We start from the raw sequence: 8,831 nt of genomic DNA, 5'->3' as shown, positions 1-8,831 counted from the left end.
GGATCACTGAGTGAGGCAAGAAGTTCTCCAGCATTAGAGGAAGGCTGCAGATAAAGAGAATATTATTTTAATAGCAAAATAAAATCTCTTTTACATTCAGTACTTCCTTTGTTTCATCCAGGACACCAGGCATTAGAAAAGGGACACAGCCCTAGGAATGTAGCAACCCAAACCCCATTAAACATGCATGGGGAAGATTTCCAGCCTGCTGTGCAGGGAGTTACATGCCCAGGCTCTGTTAACAACAGTAATTGTGCATATAATTTCCTGTGCGTTGCTCTGAAAATTCACCCTACAGACTTTAGCTCCATGTCAAGTAACTCAGCAGCCATTTATTATATTCTGAGGTTGGAAAGCAGAACTTTGAATCTGCAGCATGGAATCGGTCGCTTTTGCTCCTCTGAGGACCAGGCCCTTGGACAAGGGGGAATGCAGCTCCAAAGGCTGCAGGGTCTTCTGTGTGGCAGTTGTTCCTGCTGCCAGGTCTGGGCTCTGCAGGACCCATGCTGGTCCCTGCTGGGATGAGCTGGTGGGCAGACAACTCTGGATCCTAGTTTCATCTCTGCGGACAATGTAGAGGCCTGGAGATGGTAATGCATGTATGGGTGGCCTGTGGAGGAGAAGCTCAGCTGAACCAGGATGCAGGGCTCAAGCCCACATGGGTGAGAACAGGAGGTAACCGGCATCTTCCACATGGTAGAAATAAGCTCAAGTAAGGAGCATACCAAAGGTGCTTTGAAAATGGATTTGAATCAAATGAATAAAATCACTAAATGCAGAACTGGCTGGCACTGAGGTCCTCAGGGGTGTTCTGGATATGAGAAGTTGCTAAGGAAAAGTTGCCAGAAGGTGAAGTGAAGGCCGAAGGTGAAGTGAAACGTTTGGAGAATAAAACCCATCTGAAAGCTCCCCAGCAGTGGGCACAACTGTGCAGAATGCCAAGCTCAGAGTTTTATGGGAGCTAATAAAACTCTGACCCTAATCTTAACCCTAATCCTAACCTAGAATGCTGCCCTAGAACAACAAATCAAGTTTTGAGCAACTTGATCAACTGTCCAGCAAAAGCAGAAAAATGCCAAGCTGCCTCCACTGGCTGACAAGCAATTAAAACTGTCTCCATCTGCTCACAAATGAGTGAATGCAGAAGGCAAAATGGAGACTACATCAGAGGATACTGCAGAATCAGGGCAGACCGTGAAGGTGATATTCTATAAAGGATCACTGGGCTTCAGCAGGTCATACAGTGAATGACGTTGAATAAGGCACTCTCTCCATCCTCATCCCCATCTAGTTGTCTGAACTTGGGTACTAATTAAAGAAGTACAGAAATTAAGTATTCACATAAATAAGTACACACTCAAGCATCTGAACCACCCGTGTGACCACAAAACTAAAGAATCCCATTTTCTCCTTACCAACCACATCCCCGGCAGCTCTCTTGGCACCAGAGGGAAAGGATGGGGGGAAAAGCAGAACAAAACCAAGACGGTCTTGGCACAGCGTGCCCACAAAGTTGTGCTGTGATCCACTGATGAAAAAAGTTCTCCAGGGAACAATCCCACATCAGTAGGTGGAACGGCTAATCTAATAGGTTTCTTCCGTATCTATATTCTATAATGGCATAACTTGCAGCAGGGAGCATGTGATCACTCTTTGAATAAGCAGTGGGAGGGGAGAGGATACGTTTAATGGCCAGAATTAGTCTCCTTATATTGGTTTCCCAACCCATTGTGTAGAATATGCAGCATAAGAGTCGTGCGAGACTTTTTATTTTTTTGATTTTGAAATGGGTTCACATCAAATACGCCCATCCCCCAGACACAAGAAATTTCTCGCCACATGCTCCTGTCCTCCAGACTTACACAGCATTTTATTGTATAGAACACTTCAAAAGCATTTGGTTCCCTTGTAAAAGTTTTACAGGAAAATCATTGAAGAGCGGTGTAACTTTTTTTTTTTTGTAAATTCAAAACTAGAACCAATATTCTGGATTCCCACACTTTGGTGTGGACTCAGAGAGAGCTGCGCTTTGCTGTACGGCAGAGCAGAAATACAGACCCTGCATAATTAGAATTGCAGTCATGGCCTGTGGGATCTAGTGATTTGGACATATTTTATTTAACCAGCTTAGTAAAAGGTAATATTCAGCAGCTGTGATCTATAGCAGAATTACAATTTTCAGGGTCAAGGAGGGATTTTGATATTAGGAGGTTGGGCAGAATTGCTGTAAAATCTCATGAGCTGTCGTTAAAAATAAATGAGAAAATAGGTTATCCAAGAGTCATTGTAAGGGAAAAATCAATAGGCAGTGTCTATTCACTTGGGCTATCAAAATCCTTGAAATTTGAACAAAAGTTTCACGTTTAGTGTGCTGTAGGTTTTGAAATGTAAGTGGTGAATGCTCTGTGGGTACAAATTCATTGTGCTGTGCATTCAAACAAGAAGAAAACCTTCTGAAGTTCTGGAGTTCTCTATTAAGATAGTACAGTTCCTTAGTCACCGAGTCAGACACGTAAAACAGTTGCCGGCAAAACTTCAGAAGCAATTTTAGCTAACTGATGACAAACCCTCCCTTGGAAATGTATCCCATTTCTGTATCTCACCTTGCTCCTCGGGGGCTGCCTCCATCCCCAGGTATTCAGCGGGCACAGGTAGGGGCTGCAGCCCTGCAGCCGGGCAGCGCTCTGCAAGTGCACTCCTCCACTGCAAAACTGCAAACGCTGGAGATTGGAAATGAGCATTATTGATAATTTGGAGCAGTGCACGTAATTGATATGGAAAGGGAGTATCATCCTCATTCAGAAACAATTAACTTCCCCCTCCAACACAGCAGTTCAAAGGAGCCTCAGCCTTTTAAATATGAATGAGTATAACTTCAAAATATGCAACTATTAGCTATTACACACATGGAGTAGGATTTTTTTTAACGTTTTGCAGCTACCAGATTTAAGTGTGTCACAGACATATATATGCATGTGCAGCAGTTGTGTGCGGACTCCAGTTGGTTAAGAGTGGAGACGAGAAAGAAAGAGGAGCAAACTGCTGGAAGAGTTGTTTTATTTGTGATGCAGCCCAATTAAACCCAAAAGTCCACTTAATGCTTGCTTCAAGGCAGACAACTGAGACTTTACAGAACGATACAAGAATTAGCAATTTCATTTCAAATGGACACCCAAAAATATTTCCCCAAAGCTCAACAACGCTGCAGAACCCAACTGCAGGAGCCCAGTGAAGATTTGTATGTTGTTAATTTGATTGCTGAGGGTGCATGTTAAATAAATAGAAAAGAACTGAGTTTGTCACTGTCATCTGAATCCATTCAGTCAGTGCAACAAAGGTATATTTAACTAAAATATGAAACAGACTTGCTAACACCGCATTATTTTCTCAGGCTTACAAAGTTAAAAAAAAATTAAACTGAATATAAATGACTTTGAGCATTTTTTATGACACCCACAGCCTAAGTGATCCAGATAATGTAATCTAACCATCATTAGAAACCATGAAATCACAATTCCTCTGGGATGGATATTTATCTCTCTGTTACATACAGAAAGGCGATTAATTAGTAGCTCTTTCAGTGTTTAACATTGCTGTGTACTAGGGCTGATTAAAATCTAACTGTAGAACAGCTATCATAGCTAACGTGTAATCTGGGGAAAGTTTAGCTGGGGCATGAAGAAGCACCTTAAAAAGAAAATTTAAGAATGGTCTCTTAGAAGCAGCTAACTTCAAAGCCAAACCCAGGCTTCCTTCTACTGTCTAGGACACACGGCAATCACGGCAACTACTGACATATCAAACCCATCAATATTAAAAACAACTAAACCAATGCCAAATATTTTTGTGAAGTGGGAACACTGACAGAATAACCCATTTGTTTTCTAGGAATGCATAGTGTGTGCAGCCATAAAGTGAATTACACAGCAAGTTCTTGAATGGCTTTTTCTGAAATTTAAATCAGAGTGTTGTCTGGGGCATGTGCATGCATACACTGTGCAAACAGCACAGTGCACACACATGGTGGGGGCTAACTTTGTATTTCTGGTATAATTTCACTGGCTTGTGCGGAATGCACCAAAGATACATCAACGCATGTATGCACAGTTTCGTCCAGGATCTCATGAGGGACAAGACGACATGGATGAGTTCACTTTGGGAGGAATAAACAGAGATGACTTTACTACTTCTGGTTTTCAGAGCATTCCTAGTGTGAATGAGAGTATTGGAGGAATTTCATGCAAGAGCAAGCTAAGATGCCAAAAAATCCCAAATCATGACTCATTATTCTGCAAAAAACAACAACATATTTTGGCATCACTGTACCTAGGTATGCACACTGATATGTTGTGGCAGATTGAAAAGAGTGAATAAACATTAAAAGCAAGAGAACTGTTCAGCAAAAAGACCAAGGTAACCTTGGTTTTACTTACCTTTTTGAACCTATCAACTCAGATCACAAATAAGTATTGGACATAGATTATATTTTAGCAAGGATCCATAGAAATGGAGAAATTACAAGTACTTTTAAAACAAAGTATAAAGAAAGGGCAGTTTAGCACCCCCACACTCCAGTCCAGGTCCCAGAGAACCGAGCTAGATTCCTAATCCTCCTCATTGTGTTGAGTATTGTGTAGATGCTGCTCTCTTCTGGCTGCCTATACACATTTTAATATGCAAAATTATAATAAAAAGTGAAATAAAAGGCTGCATAAATTAAACATGGCCTCAGTGTACTGAGGGTACTGGAGTCACCTCACCATGGAAAGGTGACCTATACCCAGCTGTTTTGCAGTGCTGATCCAACACCAAACTTAGCAGGAGCTCCTTCAAAATTTCTCTCCTCTCTTTCTGCATATTTCACTCTAGAGAACCCAAGTTTGCTCCTGGAGGAAAGAGGAAGGTATGTTTTCAAGCTGCAGATGACCAAGTGGTACCTACTGCACGTGCCAGCAGCACCTGGCAGGGCAAGGGGCACAGCTGGTAATGATGTGGAGTTGGGCCTTCAGCCACTTCTCACTTCATGGCTACTTGAGTAGCAATAGCTCAATTTCATATGCTTAAAAAAACAAACAAACAAACAAAAAAAAAAAAACAACAAAAAAAAAAAACAAACAGACTAAGCAGTAAAACAGTGAAAACCAATGAAAAGATCAAAACAAAACACTGAAACCCTCAAGTGACCACTGCACTGGGACAGAGATGTATGAGTGCACTCCACCTTGACCAAGCTATCCAACCCACCCAACCGTACCACCAGTCACACACCCTTGCTTCAGGAAGAGCGGAGGAGGAGCAAGAGTCCTATCAGTAGGCTGGAAGTAGGAAATACAAAGTCACTGTGGCACTTCATTGCCCCACTGCGTGATGTGACGGGACGAGTAATGTACTGGGTCTCAAGGTGACCCTAAGATGTTCAACTTCCTTCCACCCACAAACTGCATGGCAACTCCACACCACATTTGTGTCCAGGTCAGGCATCCTGACCTCCTCTGCAGATGTCCTCTAACGATCCAGGTTGGGTGGGCTGCAATCTCTGTGGTGAAGGCAGGCTGTGAGCGGTGGGGAACGCAAGGCTGTCTGTGTGCAGGGCCTTACTTCTGCCAGGCTTCTGTGGGACTCGCAGGGATATCTGTTACGATTCATTAAATAGCGCTCTGAGAAGTTACCATAATAACATTTCAACAGGGTTTCCAGAGGGAGTCTCAGAAACTACAGGAAAAGCCGACAAGTTTCAATCCATTTATCAAAGCGCTTCGAGACAGATGAAACGGCAGACATGCTTAGTGAGGAATGTCTCTCTTTCTGGGTGTCCAGAGCATTTCAGTAAATAAAAAGCTCTTTAAAAATAAGTCAATACAATGGAATCCCTTTTGCCCTTTGCCAGCGCCTGTATTACACTTACACCCAAATGACCCTCCTACCTATTATACTGTGGCATTTGCATATACATCAAATAGATGCTTTTCACTTACATAATACATTTAATCCAAGGATTATAGAGCACACAATATATTAAACATTACAGCACCTTGTGAGGCAGGTTAGCATTAATGAAGCTGCAGTGGGTAAACTGAGGCACACGCTAGCTTTATGACTTGCTTGTGGTCCCACAGTCAATCAACGGAAAAGTCATTAAGACTCTCTTCAGACAAACAGTAGACACACATATGCACATAGTTGCATGGATAAAACAAACTAATCCACATTTTCAAAAGGAACTTCAGCTACCCATCCGGAGACACTCAAACCCTGGTTTTCTGAGGGCAGGAGAACAAAAGCCAAATAGGAGAACTTAAAAAGAACAGAAGGCAAACATTTGCTGTTGGAAATAACATCTTTCTGTATGCCAAACTGTGTACACAAAACAAAGAAGCATCTGAAACCAAAGGACACTTTAGATGCTGGTTTCCAATAATTCAATTTCCTGAGTAAAGATTTTTTGAGACCTGCAACAGGGGGTTTGTTAGGGTTTTGTTCAATAATGTGGGTTTATATTTAGCTTTCGTACAGCAGATAGAAGGAAAAAAAAATCATTGGTTAAGGTCTTTGAGCCAAGCATCTAGGATAAAATTTTCAAAAGCACTCAACAGTGGTTTTTGGAAACAGAATTAGGCTAGTTGCTGAGACAAGCTTTGATAGCTACCCCCTACGTCCTTTAGCATTTTAACTCAGAGCTGATTCTGTCGGTTATGGTGCCATTTCTTGTTTCAGTCTCCCCATCTCATGGCCTTCACCAGTAGTGCTACGTCAAGCTGGATTAAAACCAGGAGACTCAGAGATGTGAGAGCTTGTGGTCATGACCTCTCAGCATGTCTGTCGCCTGAGAGTGTTGTAGCTGGACACAGGGATGCTCCCTGGGTGGCTCCCACTTCCCAGCCAGCCTTTGTTCTCTTTGTGGGAGCACTGGCTAATAGTGGTGTACACCCTCCGCCTGATGGCTAGGTGAGGCTGTAATTACCTAAGTAATAAAGGTCTGATCCTTCCCTGCTCTGCATCTTCTTGGCTGGTCAGGAATACTTGTCTAAAGTGGGTGCCAAATGCTCCCAGATCAGAAAGATGGCATTTTACATCAATGGAAATGACCAGGTGTAAGGAACAAAGGCCCACATAACAATGTTCTCAACTCTGTTGTCCTTTAATTAAGTAGTTCCTCGGGCAATGACACAAATGAGGCCTTGTTTCCTCAGGGTTGGATTCTCTAGTATCTAAATGGGATGTGAGCTCTTCCCGGGGAGAAAGGCATTTGTAATTTCTCCCTCTCAGGTGCAGCCCAATTTGGGTGGATGTCATGCCGCAGCCTTTCTCTTGGTAGGGATGCCAGTGGGACCCTTCTCTTCTTCACTGCTCATTTTCCAGAAACCTACAGAAACGTCTAAGAGCTCTGCTCTTGTATTAAATTTGCTTGAATGTGGGCAAAGAGCTCAAAATCACCAGGGGGACTGAAAGATAAATGCATCAAATGAGACAAAGCAAAGTCAAAAACCTGTTTCTACTAAACAAAGAAGGTTAAATATTAGTTTTGCTTATAAGCAAGTTCTCTGGTTGTGTGGTAAATTCCGGGGGTATTTTTTTTTGCTGCGTCGGTAGACATGCCTGACTGAAACTCCTGCAAGCAGTATCAATAAAGGGAATATGTACAAGCAAATACATGCAAACAGGGCAAACAGCTCTGGGAAGAGGCAACATTGCTTAGCTGGCTGCAGATGAGAACTGGAAAGTTTATTTAATTCACAGAAGCAGGGAATATGCTCATGGGAACCATGGCTGTGGGTCTGAAAGGTCAAAACAACTGAACAAGGAAACAGCAAGAGAAGGTGTGCTTTGGGTTTGGCCCAGGACAGCAGCCAGAACATGGCACCCAGTGGGATGTAACACCACAAAGCTGGCAACACAGACCTGGAGTTAATATTGACCTCTCTGGTCACAAGAAGGCAGCCCCCTTTCCTGTACGGTTGTTAATTGGCTCAGCACTGCTTAAGATTTTCTGAAGTGCATAAAACTTCCCCTTCCTAATACTGTGCTCTTGCAGGACAGACATCCAGAAAATGCATTCCCTTCATGTATTCCTTAATATTCCATTAAGAAATAGGCACTCACCTAGGGAGAAACCTAACATTGGCTTGTAGAGATAACATCCTTTATCAGGATGCAATCTAAAATCTTTCGTTATTATAATGTCAAGGGTACAAACACTGTGTAAGAACCCAGGCTGCAGCCCCAGAGCTGCAGGATCAGGCTACAGCTGTTTCCCAGTACCTGGCTGGTGAAGTTACCAAAAGTGGATGCCCCAGCTCCTCTCAGTTAACTCAACAGAATAAACAGCATTTACAGGTTATGTAGAGTTTCTTACAAAATTACAGAAGCTATGGGAAAGCAGACTGTCCCTAAATAGACCCTGAGGTGCCCTTCCAACAGCAGACACCATTTTACTTCTCCTTGTGGATAAGTATTTCCCTAACAGGTTTTCTGACACAAAGAGGCGATTGTGCCTTTGTGCTTGGGGAAGGCAGAGAGCTCTACAGACGGAGGGGTGGGAGCTCTCCCACTCTGGATCTGTCCCTGCTGAACTCATGTGGCGTGAGATGGGGACAGAAGCAACAGATCCCAACGGTGTTGAGCTGTTACAGCCATACCTTCAGGAGAAGTCCAAGGAACTACCAGCAGACCTTCCTGAGTGACAGATCAATACGGAGCTCTGCGTCAGACACGGCGTTATTCACGCCGAAGGCAGTAGTTGGGATAAAGGGATGAAGAGCGCACAAGTTCACTGGTTCTCAGTCTATATGCTCTTTCCAGCCCCCTCCTGTAGACGCCTTCATTATTTATAG

Source organism: Gallus gallus, chromosome 6 (genome assembly GCF_016699485.2).
Source record: "Gallus gallus isolate bGalGal1 chromosome 6, bGalGal1.mat.broiler.GRCg7b, whole genome shotgun sequence".
NCBI classification, from domain to species: domain Eukaryota; kingdom Metazoa; phylum Chordata; class Aves; order Galliformes; family Phasianidae; genus Gallus; species Gallus gallus.
This window is presented reverse-complemented; position numbering follows the sequence as displayed.